Below are 18,064 nucleotides of genomic sequence, written 5' to 3' on the forward strand. Positions count from 1 at the left end.
CGGGCAAGGTGGGTCCTGCAGACCCCGGGGACCATTAGAATTCTCACGGAGCAAGGACAAGGCCGGATGTGGCTTTTCATTGCACAGCTCGATGCCTTTTAGGGTGGTGGACGCATGGCATTATGTTCCAGAGGGATCTGAGTAAAGGGCAGATTTGGAAAAGCTGGGGAGGAGGCAGTAGCTGTTCTTTGAGGAAGAAGAAAGTACCTCCAGCTTCAGAATCCTGGCCACCATTTCCCATCTTCAATTCGTTTTCTTTCTTTGTACATATTTTTTATGTGAAAAGTTTCACCAACACCAAAGGGAAGAGTATAATGAACTCCTTGACCTCATCATGCATCTGTAACCTTTAATTCACGACCAGTCTTTTATCTTTGTTTCACTCTCTGTCCCAAGTTTGGATTATTTTGAAGCCACGCCCAGATGTCATACTATTTTATTCAGATGTTTCAGTATGCATTGCCAAGAGGATAAGGGATTTGAAAAAAATACTCAATGTCATTATACATTTAAAAATTAATATTTCCTTAATAACATTAAATATACAACTCTGTAATTGTCTCATGAATGTTTCTTTTTTCTTTTAAAATATATTTTTTATTGATTTTAGAGAAGAAAGGAGAGGGAGAGAGGGATAGAAATATCAATGATGAGAGAGAATCATTGACCGGCTGCCTCCTACACACCCACACTGTGAATCGAGCATGTACCCTAATCTGGAATCGAACCATGACCTCCTAGTTCATAAGTTAATGCTCAACTACTGAGCCACACTACCGGGCACTTTTTTATTTCTAAATAGTTAAATATTTACTTGTTTGATTCAGTGTACAAATAAAGTCCATGAATGATGAAGGGTCAACGCGCTTCTTCAGTCTCTTTTAAATATATATATTATTAATTTTTTTTACAGAGAGGAAGGGAGAAGGATAGAGAATTAGAAACATCGATGAGAGAAAAACATCAATCAGCTGCCTCCTGCACACCTCCCCACTGGGGATGTGCCCTCAACCAAGATATATGCCCTTGACTGGAATCAAACCTGGGACTCTTGAGTCTGCAGGCAGACACTCTATCCACTGAGCCAAACCCGTTAGGGCTTCTTCAGCCTCTTGTAAGTTCAGGTGGCAGTGCTTACCTGGGGACAGTCTTGCTCTCAAGGGGCCCTTGGCAGTGTCTGGGACATTTTTGTTTATCATGACTGGGTTGGGGGTGTTACTGGCATGTAGGGGTGGAGGCCAGGGGTGCTGCTAACATCCTCCGTTGCCCAGGACAGCAACTGTGACAAAGCATTATCTGGCCCCAATATCATGGGTGAAATTGGGAAACCCTGACCTGGAGGTTCCACTTTGCTGTCTTTTTCTTTGTTGAGGAAACCAGAGCCTGAGGAAGCTCTGAGCGTCCCCCGTGCCGGCCTGGGCTCCTCACTCATCAGCACTTCATTTCAACGCGTTCTGAATTCCCTGTAACTTGGTGTTTCAGTCTCCCCACTTTTTTTCAAGGCAGATCCTGTGCGCCACGTGGGCATTTTCCTGAGAGGGTGTCCCCCTGTCGTTAGCTGGGTCTCGTGTTGGCGGCCGACCTGCCCCATAGCCAGGGCCTGCCTGGGGGGAACGCTGCGTGAGGCCTGCTGTCCCAGGAGAGGCGTTTCCAAGGGCACGGACTGACCTGGGGCCCCAGCTGCCTCCCTGGGCATCCTTCTCTCCAGAGGGCTAGTCATCCCTCAGCTTAAGCAAAACATCTCTCTGTGGTTTTTGAATTTGACACTAAGAAACTTGACATTTACACAGATGCAAGCTCTCAAAGCAGGTTCCAGGAACTAAAGTTATTCTTAATCAAATTAGCCCTGGAAGCCACACGGAAGCTCTGGTTTCTGCAGTTGGCATGCTGTCCACCACATTCCCCAAATCATCACTAGCTGAGGTATTGCACACGCCCACACTGCACCCCCCACCACTTGTCCAAAGGCCAGATTCCTGCCCGCCCTCCCCCCCCCCCCCCCCCCAGGGCTGAGGGCAAAGCAGAGACAAAGGTGAGGAACAAGGCCCCTGCCTGGTGGGGGAACAGCTCAGGGCCCTGCAATTTAATTTTTAAGACAGGCAATGCCCTCGCATGCAGTTAGATCCACCATCAGCAGCCAGAGCTGAGGATTGATAGCAGAAGAACCAACAGGAGAATTTAAAACCCCAATGGCCTGGGCCCACTTAGGGTGGAGATAAAGAGCTTTATTCAAGTAGCCCCAGGGGTGTAATCACCACCACCACCCCCAGCCTTGGGAGCTCCGTCTCAGGCAAAAGAGTAAGAAAGGAAGCAAGATGGAGCCTAAATGGGCACAGGCTGGCTATTCATCACCACCACTGTGGGCGCCGGGAGCAGAGGGAAAGGACAGCCCGGCCCTTGGGAGGTTCATGGGCATACAGGCCGGGTTTTAGTGGGGTGAGAAGAATTCTGTGGACAAGGGAGCCCCATGTAAGTGGGCCTAACGCTGTCTGGGAAAGCTACTAGGAGAGCCTAGAAGAGGAGTAGCCAAGCAGAAGGGGAACCAGAGGACCTGGATGCTCTGATCTGTGAGGACCGTGTCCCGGAGTATAGTGCCCTGGGAGGGGAGGGATGCCTCAGAGTGCAGTGCCCAGGGAGGGAGAGGCGATGGGAGGGAGATCCGGCTAGGATGATCTGCAGCAAACCAGAGGCTCAAATCAAGTCCTCAGTGCTCTAGCCCAAGTGATCGGCAAACTCATTAGTCAACAGAGCCAAATGCCAACAGGACAGCGATTAAAATTTCTTTTGAGAGCCAAATTTTTTAAACTTAAACGTCTTCTAATGCCACTTCTTCAAAATAGACTCGCTCAGGCCGTGGTATTTTGTGGAAGAGCCACATTTAAAAGGCCAAAGAGCCGCATGTGGCTTGAGAGCCACAGTTTGCTGACCAGGGCTCTAGAGAATTCTGAAGGTTTTAAGCAGGAGGGAGACACAGTGCGATTTACATTTTGGAAAGGTTTTTCTTTTGTTGTTGTTGTTGAAAGCATCAGGGAAAGGAGAGGACGGGAGGGGACAGAAGCTAAAACAAAGGTTTATTTAGTGGTTGGCAGTAACTCAGGCGAGCGAGGGGGAGTGTGCAGGAAGGTGGTGGAGACGAAGAGGAGGGAAAGGGGTGATTAAAGGATTACCTCATTTAATCCTTCCCACACCCCCAGAGGTCAAAAATCATCTCTTTGTGAGGAGGCTGTCTCCTGGACCTGCCAAAGTCTTAGGTAGTAAGCGATGCCTTCTGGATCCGAACACAACTCTGACTCCTGGCTCTAAGCTTGGCCCCAGCTACCAGAGTCATCCTTCATTTTATGTTTTCAAGTTAAAGTGTGCTCAACACAATATGCATTAGTTTTTGTTTTGTTTTTAGGTTGGAAAGCACAATGCATTTTAGAAAGATTCCCTTAAACTATCAGAGTGCATTGAAGGGGAGAGCCTGTAACTCGTGAAGCGGGTGTTCCCATGCTGAGTGGGGACTGGTGTACCCCAGCCACGGGGGACCGGGCTCTCAGAGAGGCCCATCATTCCCTGGGGCGAGGGGCAGCGCCAGGGCAGTGATCTGGTCCTTAGAAAAGTCGTGTCTGACCTAGAGACTCGTGGGAAGGTGAATGGCCTTTGGGAGAGCAGGATGGTGGGCAGTGCAGACCCAGAGCTGTTGCCATGAGCAAGGGAATTGCCCGGCGAAACTTGCCAACATTAGAGCCACCTACCACGCGGCTCTTACTGAAAACTGTGGTCTCTGTGCTGGGAGAAGAAAGGTATATTTCAGTCTCTCTCTCTCTCTCTCTCTCTCTCTCTCTCTCTCTCTCTCTCACACACACACACACACACATACACACACACCTTTAAAATGTAAAGAGCAAGGGGAAAATGTCTATTTGCACCATCTGGCTTGTTCTTTAAATAGCTCGTTCCAAGAAAGAAGTATGTTCTCCTTGCCTTAATTTATGTTTCTACCTTTTTCTTCCAATAGCCCTGCAGAAGGAACAAGGGGGAGGGGGGAGGGGCAGGTCTGATGCCTTGCAAGGATTCCGCAATGGCTTTGGTATGCTGCTGCCTACACAGCAGTATTTAACCCAATTACAGGATAATAAGGGCTCAGACAAATTATCTGCAAATAGATATGTCTATATGTAAACCCTCGCATTTGGAACATGCGTCTGGAGCCAAAGAAAAGTTAAGCGCTTAGCCAGAGAGAGACTGAGCTCACAATCTTTTATTTCCCAGCCCTGCGTGGGGAGATTTCTGAGTCAGATAAATACGAAATCCCAGGTACAGACTAGATGGTCCAGCCTTAAAGCTGAGCAAGTGAGCAGTGTGGCTCCGGGACCATCAGCCTCTGGGGTCTGTGCCTGCCCAGTGACCCGGGGACACGGAGCGGCTCTGCGTGTCCTCATATACGCTGGCAGGCACTCTCCTCTGGGTCCTGCCCAGACCGGCCAGGACAGACCTCCCCAGAGAAGAGCTCCTAGGCTGGCCCTTCCAGCCCACTAAGCAAAGGCCGTGGCCGGGGCTGGGAGAGCAAGGGGGCAAAAGGGTAAATGGCAGGGAACCAAAGCTTGCATTTAATGGCCTAACCCTCCACCATGCACTAAAAATTCCACTTTCCAGCAGAGCAGGAAACTGAGGTCCAGGGAGAGGGACTTGCTGTGAGGCCACCCAGCTGGCTGGCAGGGAGGCCAAGACAGAGCCCAGGCGCCCGGCCCAGCTCAGGCCTCTGCAGGGCCAGCCTGCCCGCACAGCAAGGCTGTGGGTGTAGCCACGATTCTCAGCAACAGGACTCCTCTCTGAGAACACAACTTAAAAGAGAGAGTGGAATTCACTTTCTTTCCCCCTAATAATTGGATATTAAAAAAATCCCATGACATGTAATGTGTACAGTGAAAGTATAGATTGCATGCTGCAGAATTCCTTTGTTGCCATGTAGGGGTATGTTTGCTCGTGTGTGAGCATGATGGGGACTGGCTCTGTGTGTGGGTCTGTGTGCGTCTGAGCGGTGTCCCGTTCAGCCCAGCACTAGGACATGCTAACCAGCCTGTGAGGTGACAGTTCCCACCTGGGGCCTGTTTCTCCATCTGCCCCCCGTGGTTTGCCCATGCACCGTTTTCTCCCTGCCGGCCTGTGCTGTGCCTTAAACACTGTCTGCTTCAGGCAGGGTGTTTGCTGTCTCACGTGGGCGTTGGCACCAGCCCATATCCAGGCCTTGGAACGTAGTTTTGCTTCCCAGGGAGAGGGAGGCACACCAATCCCAGCGGCTGGGGGCGAAGGAGTTCTCGGTGAGGCCTGCTTGAGACACCTCCACATTCCCGGGAATGTGTGCAATCAGTTTGAATATCCGAGAGGCTTTGAGGACCAGGGGGCAGGGTCTGGGGAGGCTGTAGGAGGAGATGCGGGAGGGGAGGCCAGAGGAGGGAGGGGGGGGAGGGAACAAGCCCAGAGGCCCAGCCTCAAAAGCCAGTCCCCTGTCTGAACTCTTGCAGGACACCCACATCTGCCCTGGCCCCTCCTGCCTGCTTGCAGCACCTGCATTTAGTACCTGGGCTTTTCAGTTCCCAAAGATCAGGGGCAGCTGAGCACGGAGCGGGGCCGGGAGCAGAAAGGGCAGGGTGTTGTTTTTGCAGCCGGGAGGCCTGGTTTCCATCGGTGAGAGGAGGTAGGTACCCAGGTGTTTTAACGAAGCCCCCAGTGCAGGCCTGGCCCACTGGCTGGAGCTGGAGTGGATTTCGATTCTCATTTGCCAAACTACACTTTCAAGAAGTGTCAGATATCGAGCCCCCCCCCCCCCCCCGCCCCCCAAGCCAAAGCAAGCATCTGGGGGAGGAGAGGTCGATGCTAGCTGAAAAAAAAAGGAAAAGGCAGAAGCAAAAAGAAACGTTCTTTCACACAGTGTTCCCAGTCGGCTGTTTCTTTTCAAAGCCACTGGCTAAGCTGTGCACGAAGCCAGGCAGGTCTGTTCTGCATTGCAAAGGAGCCTGGGCAGGGGCCGTGCTTCCTGGCACAGGTGGGATCTGGGGAACCAGGGCTTTGCAGGACAAAGGAAGAGGCTGTGTCCGTGACCCAAAGTGACTTTCCCACTCAGGGACAGCAGTAGCAAAAAGGGTGTGAGGAAGGGAGGGAAGAGAAGGGGATAAAGGAGGAGGGAGAGGAAGAGGGGGGGGGGGCAGGCCTCCTAACTGCCTGGTCTCAGGCCTTGCACGTCCGATGGGAACGGGTGGAAGGACCCCGGGGACCCCGGCTGGTGTTCTCCCACGTGGTCTTCCTGCCTCAGGCCTTGCTGACGGCTGCTCCTGCCACAGAGCTCAGATGCTTCTCTCCGATTACTCACGAGAGCCTAAAATGAAGACATTCTGGGAAGCCAGAGGAATCTGGTTTAAAATGTGCGTTTGGGGAATGGAAGGCATTAGAAGAATGCTCATGTCTGGACTCTGCTGTTGTTTTCTCCCCGTTTTCTCTTCGCATTAATGAATGAGTCACGGTCGTCTCCGGGCCTGGAGAATGCTCCAGAGGGGAGTCCGGGGGGCTGACAATCTCATTTTCCCCGGCGTTTTGGACGGTTCAGGCTGCTGCTGGTTTTCTCTTCTTCTCTCTGTCTCTCTCCAGAGAAAGGCTCTTTCCCATTAATAAGCAACACAACTTGAGCATCTTTTCCGTCCGTCCTCCCACTCCCAGGTCAAGACCGCCTTGCCTCCCCTGAATACAACCCAGCCCGGTTCCAGGGGTGTGCACAGGGCGCTCCCAGGACCTGACGCCCCAGGGGGGGCGGGTCTTGCAAAAGCCCCAGCTTCTCACCGCGCACCTCTGGTTCCTGCCCAAGCACCTGCCTTCTGTCAACTCCCCCAGCCGAGCCCTCCCTCAGGATGAGTAGAACTAGCCTAGCCCAACCATCACAGGGTTAAAGAACAATCCTTTAGCTTCTGGAAGCACAGAAGACCTCCATGTTGCTTCTGGTGCCTTCTCCTCTCTCCCTCCTGTACCTCTGTGACACACAAATCTGGGCCCACAGTCCTGTTTCCTTCTTCCTGCCCTACAGGCCCGCCCCCCTGCCCACTGGGTCTGACCCCCTGCCCACCAGGCCCGCCCCCCTGCCCACTAGGCCTGACGCCCTGCCCACCGGGCCTGACCCCCTATTTACTGGGCCTGACCCCCTGCCAGACCGGGCCTACCTCCCTGCCCACTGGACCTGACACCCCGCCCACCAGGCCCACCTCCCTGCCCATTTGGCCTGCCTCCCTACACACTGGGCCTGACCCCCTGCCAGACTGGGCCTGCCTCCCTGCCCACCAGGCCTGACCTCCTTCCCACCAGGCCCACCTCCCTGCCCACCAGGCCTGAACCCCTGCCCACCAGGCCCACCTCCCTGCCCACAGGCCTGCCCCCTGCCCAGGCATCACTTGGCCACAGGACACCTCAGAAGTAGTTCTTGCTCTACAATTACTTCTTAAGGGAGCAGCTTCTTTCCTCCACTCCAACAAAGGTTCCTCTTCCCTTAATGTCGGCCTTAGGAATTATTCTAACACAGCGGTCGGCAAACTGTGGCTCACAAGCCACATGCGGCTCTTTGGCCCCTTGAGTTTTTAGCAAAGGCCAGCTTAGGAGTGCCCTAATTAAGTTAATAACAATGTACCTACCTATATAGTTCAAGTTTTAAAACTTTGGCTCTCAAATTTCAATCGTTGTACTGTTGATATTTGGCTCTGTTGATGAATGAGTTTGCCGACCACTGCTTTAACAGAAGGAGGGGAATGAGGAAGGACCCCCATTTAAACAGCTCCTTCGAGGACCCCTCATTGGAGCCCCCTGAAGCCCAGGCAGCTGCTGCTGGCGGTGGGGAACAGACATCCAGGACCTGCCTCCTTGTCAGTGCTCATGGGCTTTGTGTCCTCTGCTCTGAGGAGAAAGGGGCCGCAGACTTACTTCATGGAGCACCTACTGTGCACCCAGAGACTCTGAGATTGAGTCATGAGGACTGCTGAGGCCTTTGGGGGTGAATAAGCAGCCGAAGGTCACATGCTCAGCTCACACCGGACTCCTCAGTCTTCTGGGCAGGAGCCGCCTGTCTCCCAGGGACTCAAGCATCTTCCCAGGTTTTGACTTTGCTTTTCTTCCAGGAGACAGAACCGGCAGCAGCCACAGCCCACTGTCCTCAGGGGCCCGGGCCGCAGGCTCCGCACTGGGGGTGCATCTTAGCATAGGGCTGGGCTGCCTCCTGTGTCCAGCTCAGACCTGGTGGCAGGCAGTGACAGGGAAGAGGGTGGGTGGGCGGGTGGGCCCAAACCATGTCCCATTCCTGCCTGCTCCCCATCCCAGCCAATCTCCAGAATCTTGAAGTTGTTGTGCCCGAGTTAGGTGAAGGACACATGTGCCCTATCACCAAGCCACGGAAACACCTACGGAAATGATTGGACATGCGTCATATTAACGTCCCTGTGAGTTTGATTCAATCACAACACTAAGATTCTACATTTATTTATTCTACCTCTATAGCTTCTTGCTTGTTGAGTATGGCCGTTTGCTCAAAATAAACGGCGGGAACACTGTTTGTGCATGCCATTTTCAGAGCCAGGAGAGAAAAGCTGATGTGTGTGCGAGATGTGATTATAAAATAATGACTGTGTTTTTTCAGCAAACAGGCGAGGACTCCAAAGACATTCCACTGGAAAGCTCCATCCCATTCCGGAGACGCTGCCATCGCTCCAGGGCCCTGAGGCATCTCGTTTTGGAATCACCTTCAGAGTCCGTTTGTGTGGGCCACATGGAAAAAAAACAAACACACCACCCCGCCCCACCTCGTTATTGACTGAAAAATTCTATTACCGGTTTGATTGCTCACCCAATTCCCCAGGATTGGCCACAGATGGCTTTCAATTACTGCTAACTATCAGACCGACCAGTGTGAGAACTAGCAGGGCATTTCCAAGAATGCTGAGCAGGCTCTGGGAGCCGGTCCAGGAGAGTGGAGCCCCGGGAGGGCTGGAGAGTGAGGCCGGTGTGCAGCTGGGCCATGAAGGAGAGTGAGGCTCTGAGTCACGTTAGGGTCACGCTGCAATTCACCAAGTGCTTTCCCCACCGACTCCTTTTTTGCAGTCTCGCACCAGGGGTGGGCAGAATGGCGATCCCCTGGCTGGAGATGAGGAATGTGAAGCATCAGGCGTCCTGGTCACACAGCTGGCAAACAGGTCCCAGAGTTGGGACTTGAAATCAAGGCTTCGTGCCCCAGTGTGCCCAGTGCCCACTGTCCCCTCTGGGCCAATGGTGTCTCAGGAGGTAGGGGCCGGGCTGCCTGGTGGAGAGGGCACCTGTAGAGAAGAGGTGGAAGGTAAGGCCCAAGGAGTGGGTCGGGCTTGCTTTTGGAGGCTTCGGAGCAGGTCCACAGGATGGCAAAGCCCAAGGCTGTAGCTACTGGCTACAACCCAGGGGTCGGGACAGCGTGGGGCCCGCAGCACCACATCTGTCACCTGGACCCACAGGCTGGGTCACTAGACATCTGCCCCAACCAGCCTTCCCGGGTTCCAGGGGCTGACCCCTTGCAGCCAGAAGCCTGCTGGGGGCCCAGGCGTGCCAGGTGGTGGTCCCTCGTGAGGTGTGGAAGGCAGCCGTGAGCCATGTGAGGTGGCTGCTGGTGGTGGGGACGGCAGAGCCTTTGGGGGAGGCATTTATTTGTTCCTTCACCATCCTGCCTGGCCCCTAAACATCACAGGGTGGAGTTGCTGCTGAAATTGTCCCATGGGGTGGTTGTGTGCTTGCTCAGTCTGCATTGTCCCCAGCTTGGTTCTTTGGCCTCCCAAGACGTTTTACAACCGCCCCCTCCCCCAACACTCTACTAAATCCCTCGCACCGATATAGTCTTGTCTTCAAACAATCTATTCAGCGTCTACCTCGGGTCAGAATTTGTGCGTGGATGCATTTTTCTTAGCTACTGTGACAACTGCCTTGTGACGTAGTTATACCAACTTAGAGGAGAATACATCGGAGCTCAGAGGGGTTTAGAATCAACTCAGGCCACACAGATGGATTTGGACAGGATTTTTAAAAAATTTGCCCACCACTGCCTAAAGCCTTCAGGATGGTTTTGAAATAAGGATGGCCTGGTGTGGGGATGAAGGCTTGTGTGTCTTTGGGGGTGGAGGTCCAGCATGCCCGTTGGGGGCATTTTGGAGGCCCGGGCTGAACAGCTTCTGGAAAGGTGAGATGCTGAGGTGCCGGGGAAGGGCCTGGAGGGAAGGCTACCTTGCAAAGGCCATTCTCCCAAGGAAGTCCTCGGGGCTCCCTGTTTTGGGGTGTGCCTTGCTTTCCAGCAGTGATGATTCTGTGACACAGGACCAGATTTCTGTAAACGGAAACTTATTTTTCAAAGACACACGGCTCACTATTCACAGGACTACGATGCAGCCTGTTTTGTCACAGGAAACGCCTTTTGTAATCATGCTGGATGCTCAGCTCTCCTTTGTCATTCGAGATTTTCATAAAAGGAGTCTACAGGCCATGGGGCCACGTCTGCCCTGCCCCCCCCCCCCCAAGTTCTTCCCCTGCGCTCTCTGGACAAAAGGCAGAGGCAGGAGGCCTGAGAGCATTTTAACTCCATTTTTTCTCTCCACGAAGCAGGTGAATTCTTATAGTTAGTGCTCTGCCACAAGGATTTTAAAGACCTGAAAACACAAAAGAAAATATTTGGGTTAACGGGCTCTGGTCTGACCACCATCCCCAGAGAGGCAGGGTCCCCCTGCCCAACAGACAGAGAGGTGCCTCCGGCCGTCAGCTCACCTGGAACAGTCCATGGGAGGCACCACCCCACCCTCATCTCCCTCACTTCCTCTACTGCTCCAGTTTCTCAGCCCCTTCACTCCCTTGCCCTCGGCCTCCATCATAATCTTCACCTCTCTCACCCCCTTATTCTCTCATTCCTCCCTTCCTCATCTCTGCCTCCACTCTCTATCCTCCCTCATCCCGCTCCAATTCTTACTCTTCTAATGTCTCCTACCCTTTTACTCCTCAGACCTCTCACCCCCTCAGTCCCATCAGCCTTCTCACCCTCTCTTCCCTCATCCCTCACCCTCACCCTCACCCCCTTCATTCTTCACCTGCTCACACCCTGCTCCCTTGGCTTCCCTGAATCTTGGGTCTTGGGTGCCCCATGTAGCTACTCTACTCCTTCCAAAATCTCCTATTAGATGTAACAAACTCAGGCCAACTTCTTGGAGATTCTGAGTGTGATCATTTCTACTGCCATTAATAGAAAACTCAGCTCAAAAATGAATGTAAGGAAATAATACATTAGGAAGGAGTGGTTCAACCTTCAAGAATGGTTTGATCAGGCTGTGTCTCCATTTCTCCATGATCCTCTAGTCCTTGGCCCTTTAGGGTTGCTTGGCTTCATAGCAGCCTGGTTTCCCAGATGGTGGCAAAACAGCTGCAACAGTTCCAGGTCTCAAATCCACATACCACACCATGGAGAGCAAAAGAGAGAGCTCTCTACCCACTCCCAAACATTCAAGGGGTCTCACACTTTTCTCTGATTGGGTCAGCCTGAGCCAATCACTATGGCCTGGAGAAGGTTGAGCATCACCCATTAGTTTAAGCCTGGTTTACTTCCATTCTTGAACAAATTACCATGGCAAGGAGGGTGAGACTATGCTGATTGGCTCATGGATCTGGGAAAAGGATTAATTCTCTCAAATAAGCATGCTGCCCCGCTGTAGGAGTGGGCTGGAGAGGGGCTGGAAGGCCATCACATGATCTGCCTCTGCAGGGAGCTGGTCTTTGGTCCCAGATACAATATGAGCCACAGGGCAACCAAGTAAGATCGTGGGCTTTTGGTCCTGACAGACCCAAATCATTGGAACTCAAAAATTTGGTCAGCTACTTTCAGGTTAAGGAACCTTTAATACATTACTTAATCTTAATGAACCTCTGTTTTTCCAACTGTAAAATGGACATAATTCTACCTGCCTTCCAGAGGAGTAATATATGTAATATAAGAGTCTGTGTGATGCCTGGAACCATGGGCACTTTATAGGTGGCAGCAATGCTTATGATATGAAAAGTTTTAAATTCCTGAGCTCAGGAGCAGGCTCTGCTGTCCTCTGCCACCCACCACTCCCCTGTGCTGGGAGAAGGAAGCTCTTTGGGGAGCATCTGAGTCAGAGGCCAATGCAAAAGCCTCAGGTGACCATTAGAGCCTTCTCCTTGTCCCTCTGATTGCCTGTGAGTCAGGACCCAGCGAGACGCATCCGATGTGCCCAGCCACTGGCTCCGGGCAGCCCAGAGAGGTTGTCCAGGTGACACACTCAGAATTGGCAGGCACAAGGCTTTGGATACCTTCTTGTCTGCTTCCAAAGTTCCAAGCAAGATTCTGGGAAGAAATCAAAGACAGTCTTGACCCCGGACACTGGTGTCAGGCTTTAGGGGATGAGATAGGCTTTGGAGTCAGACAGCCCTGCTCCAATCTCCGTGCTGCCACGTTGGAGTGGTTTTATAATAAGGAAATTAGAATCGGGTTCACTTCATGGGTTTGTTGTAAGGATTGGGTACAATAAAGTATGCAATCAGCCTAGAACGCTGTCAAGGAGTAAAAGGTTATAGATAAATTAGAGGCCCAGCATGTGAACTCATTCACTGGTAGGATCCTTAGGCCTAGCCTGTGATCAGGCCCATCTTCTGCCCACTCACCAGTCCCTGGTCCCGCACTGCTGCCACCACCAGCCAGTTGGTTCCCCTCCCTTGCCCCCCACTTCATAGTGACTGGTTGAGCGGTCATTCTGGTTGTTACACTAATGGTCGCTGGCCTCTTATTATATAGGATATTATGATGATGATGATCAAATGCCAACAAAATATTTGTATTTGAAGAATCTTTCTTCATTATATCTCTAATATTTGAGTATATCCGGGGTTCACTATGCTTTGTAGGATGCTCATGTTATCCTCTGTTAGTTTAAGCTGCATTAACATGTTTTCATTGAAGCCATATTTACTGATTGCCTATGAAGTGCCAGCTACTCTGCCAGGAGTGGGAACACAAGGGGCTGCCATGCATGGCTGTACAGGCTGTGCACTGCATCGATCCAGGCGTCCAGTCACATCCCAATCACACCGGGTGCGGCACCACCTGCCTGCATGGCCACACAGAGCATCAATCCACTCTCTATAGTGCTCTTATCACCCTTTTTATGTAATCAAAACTCAGATTTGTGCAATAAAGAAAAAAGGGGTATGATGAGATTTTTATCAAAGGAGGGCTTGGCAAACCATGTGGAACCGTATTGTCTGGGTTAAAGAGTGGAATTTTACAAGTATTCTTGAACCAATGAAAAGCCATTGAGAATTTTTAAAGGGAGCAACATGATTAGATTTGCATTTATAAAATATCCTCCGGCCCTAACCGGTTTGGCTCAGTGGATAGAGCGTCAGCCTTCAGACTCAAGGGTCCCAAGTTCGATTCCGGTCAAGGGCATGTACCTTGGTTGTGGGCACATCCCCAAATGGGGGTACATAGGAGGCAGCTAATTGATATTTCTCTCTCATTGATGTTTCTAACTCTCTATCCCTCTCCCTTCCTCTCTGTAAAAAAAATCAATAAAATATATTAATAAAAAATTAAAAACATCCTCCGATTACAGTGTAGAGAATGAATTCTCAGGGCCAGTGTGGAAGCAGGGAGTCCTCCAAGAGGCTTTTAGGGGAGAGGGATGGTCATGACTAGGACCAGGGCAGCAGAACAATCGAAAGGAGAGACAAAGTCAAGTGCTGGGGTGGGAGAGGAAGGTCTCCATAGGGGCTGGTGAGTTTTTCTGAGACCTGGGAGGAAGCTCAGTCTTGCCCCAAACTTCCTAACAAAACCTGTGAAGGCCTTTACGGAGAGCCTTATATTTCCATGTATTGGGACATAGAAATATAAGTGTTTTTTTTTTTTTTTTTTTTTTTTTTTTTAATGAGTTTTCTCCAAAGAGGCAAGAGCTGGGCTCTGAAGGGCAAGCAGACAAGGCGGTGCGGAGAAAGGCGGAGTGAATGCCAGGACTGGATGTCTCCTACTCAATTCACCCCTGCCCAAAGGCTCCACTCAGAAAGATGCTGTGATCTGAGTCCGGGGCATGCCTCTGCCATGAACTTCCTGGGATCCTCAAAGCAGAGCAGCCATCCTCGCCCACAGGTGACAGCAAAGCCAGCATTTGAATTCCACAAAGGAAGGTGCCTGTATGGAAAGCTGCCCCGGGGCCCTGGAAGGATGAGTCAATCCCAATCCCAGGCACCAGAAGTCTGGGTGGATTGAACTGGCCTCGGAAGTTTACCTGTTGGAAAGCCTATTATTAGACCTCTGAACTGCCTTAATCCAGCCCGCAGAGGCACACCCTGCCTGCATGCAAATCTCCCTTCCACCCTTCAGGTGGGAGCCATTAGTCACCCGTGTTTCCTGGCTTCCAAACATACTTCCGCTCCACAGAAGTGACCCAGGGTGGAGCTGGCGCCCCTGTGGCAAGGGTTCCACACAGACCAACTGCCCCTCTTCTCCACCACAAGGCTGGACAAAGGGCCACCACCCCGGCCCCAGGCAGACAGGCCATCTTCCCCTGGAGGATAGCTGCACTCTGAGCACCTCTCCCCCTAAAGCTCCGCTGTGGAGACACAGACCCAAGCCTAAGAGCTGCGCTTGGTGCTGAGGGACCTTCTGGAGCTGAATAACCCAAATGGGTAATATTTGCAGAATGGCTTGCACTCTGGTACCTCTGGGAAAAAAGAACTCTCCAACAAATCAGAAGCAAGCTTTACCAACAAGTTCAGACTCTCAAAAAGAATGACAGAAAGCCTGGCCAGCTTAGCTCTGTGGTTGAGCGTTGACCTATGAATTCCTGGTCAAGGCACATATCTAGGTTGTGGGCTTGACCTCCACTGTGGGTCATGCAGGAGGCAGCTGGTCGATGTTTCCCTCTCATCATTGATGTTTCTATCTCTCTCTGAAGACAATACAAATATTTTTTTTTTTAAAGTGTGACAAAAAAAAAAAAAGACAAAGATGTAGGCTTTCCATTGAAAGATCCCAAAGCACTTGTCTTTGTTGTGTGCTATTTCTTAGTTCATTGGTTCATTCATTCATTCATTCATTCATCCATAAAATGTGAATCGAGCATTGGATTCATACTGAGGCGGCCTAACTCCAGAACCTGTGCCCTAATCACTGCACCCCTCTTCCTCTGGTGAGAGCTTCCTGGGGAGGAGCCTGGCCCAGTAGGAGCTAGTATGCCAGTCCATCCATGCTGCTTTCCTCAGCCAGGTTCCAGGACGAGAACATCAGTGAAAGATGGTAGGAACTGTGTTTCTGCCCAAGGCCCAGAACTCTGCCCACATGAAGATTCAATTGGGTAGGAGAATAACTGGCTGACCAACTGTGCTCAAGGGGTGCAGACTGAATGGCTGTCCCCGTGGAGGGCACTTTCCAGAAAAGAACCACATTTTAGAATGTTGGGGCCAAACATCTGAACAACTGTTTTCAGCTTTGTCCTGTTGAGCATTTTCCCCGGTGACTTGGATGAAGAATCAGCGGCTGTGCCAATGAGCGGGCAGTGGCAGGATGCCGGGTGGAGAGCCAGCGTGGGCCATGGTGTCTTTTCGAGAGGAGGTGATTAGAAGCTTTGAGGAGACAACTTCCGGGAAACAACAACAATAAGCGCTAAGCAGAGGGAGGCTTTACCTGTAGGTATGCCCTGGCTGGATCCAGTGGGGATGCTGGTTTTGTGGTCTCCTTGCCCGTCCTAGACACCCTGGAGCCTTGGGTTCAAATCCCATAAGACCCTGGCTGACTCAGCCCAAAAGGGCTCCTCATCCAGCCTGCAGGTGGTTTCCTGCGACTGGATCCCTCAGAGGTGACGTCAGTTGTGAGTTTTGTAAGCAGAACTGGAATCTGCTCTGCTGGCTGGCTCCCACTGTCACACCCGATGCCTGTGAATGCCAGGACTGGATGTCTCCTACTCAATCCACTCCAAAGCTCAGCCAGGAGACATCCTGCTACCGCCATTTGCAGATCAGCAGGAATTAGTTTCTTGGTTCCAAGACCAAGGACCAAGAAGTGTAGAAAGGAGAGCAAGTAGTATTGTTTTCCCAAGGGAGAGGAATAAGGAACCGGCCAGGACATAGGCTGCATCCAGGGCACTGCAAAGGCAGGTGGGTGGATGTATCAGTTCTCATTGCAGCAGTAACAAGTCACACAAACTTCAATTATTATCGCCAGTTCTATGGGTCAGAAGTCCAGTGTGGTGTGGGTCATAGGGTCTCACCCTCCATGACTCACTTGTTTCAGAGAGAAAGAGTGAGACAGAGGCTTGCAGCCTCTGGTGATTGGGTAGAGCTGCCTCGTGCCCAAGCTTCCCATTGGCCCCTCTTCTCTTCCCTCCTCATTCTCCTACCCAGTGATAAAGGCTCCATCCAAGCCCAGTCCCTGCCTATCCAGAGGGCCCAGCGATGCAAACCAGCATCATGAAGAAGGCTCTCCGGAGTGTTAGAGGCTTTTGATCCACTTAATGGGATACCAATGGTCTTGGCTGTACATGATGACACCCAACTTGCAAAAAGCTTAACTCCAAAGACATCTAATTATCTCACAGAACAAGAAGCCAAGATAGGCAGTCCCAGGGCATAGTGGCTCAGTGGTGTCATTGACACCTAGGCACTGCCTAGCATCCTACCTTCAGCCCGACTTCCCCAGGTCTCCACATTGTCACACAATGGCAGCCACAGCTCCAGACACCACGGCCTCAGAGCATAGTGTTCAAGGCAGATGGAAGGGTGTGTGCTACAGGGGCTTTCATTCAAATTGTTTCTGTTTCACGGATGAGGTACTTTCAGATCTGGCAAGCCAACATAACCAAGAGGGATTGCCACAGCCCTCAGCTTAACCTGTCCTTGGCTCCTAAGTCCCTATGTAAAGAAGGTTTAATGCTCTCAACTAATTTGCCAAGGAAGGCCAGTCTTCTTCCTGACTGTTTTCACCAGTCATGCCAGCTCCCTTTGCCTCTCTTACTCCTGTTTCTATGAACCTTCTCTGCCCACATCTCTATGTGGCAGCTCGAGAAGTGGATTCTAAGGTTACCCATAAACAAATGAAGTGTTCAGCAAATACAGAATATTGGTTTGTGATTCCTTCATTCATTTGTTCCTTCATTGAACAATTACATATTAGTCTTATATAAGTGCCAGGCCCTGTGCTTGAGAACAGACGTGGCCCTGTCCTCATGAAACTTACCATCTAATGGGAGGCAGATAATAACAGAATCACACAAATAAATGTATCATCACACTTTATGATAGATGCTAGCCAGGACAGTTACAGAGTTGCTGTGGGCTCTGAGAACATCTGGTCTGGTCTGGAGGTGGCTGGAAGGGGTGAGGCCGGGGTAGTGGAGAAAGGAAGAGAACAGGCCACATTTGAGAGAGGGTTGGGAGTTAGCCACGCCAATGGGAAGGCCACAGGCATAGTGTGCTGCAGTTGGCGGGGTGGGTACCAGCTTGCTAGAGTCTATGGTGGGCATCACTTTCCAACTCTGCTTTAGGTAGCTTCCCATCGGTAGCTTGAGATAAGCCAAGTAGGAGGGAGTATTTACACTGCAGAAATTGGCAACTGCAACAAATCACGGCTGCTTTTCCTGGAGAGCCAGGAGCATTTGCCAGCTGGGCAAAAGGGTGACTTCTGGCATATGCAGAGACCAGGTGCCCATAATCATATTTAAAATCATTTCTTCACATAAAGTTCTGCAGGCTCATGCAGACGAGGTACAGATTCTCTCCTGTCAGATGCATCATGAACACAGTTCTGAACCAACCACATTTAGAGCTGTGAGGCTGAGAGCACTGAGGTCTGATGAGAAAGAGTGAGTGGGCATTGAATGCTGATGGGCCTGATGATGGCCACAACCCATCAGAGGGTGGTCTTTGACCCACAGAGGGCTCTGCAGGTCTCCCCAAGACTCACAACACTCCTCCAAGTGCTACTGCAGTCTCCCCAAGCCCATTCCTGGTTATTCTCTTCTACAGATCATCTGCTCAAAGTAAA

The sequence above is a fragment of the Pipistrellus hanaki genome (assembly GCF_964339955.1).
Source record: "Pipistrellus hanaki genome assembly, chromosome: 7".
Classification (NCBI taxonomy): domain Eukaryota; kingdom Metazoa; phylum Chordata; class Mammalia; order Chiroptera; family Vespertilionidae; genus Pipistrellus; species Pipistrellus hanaki.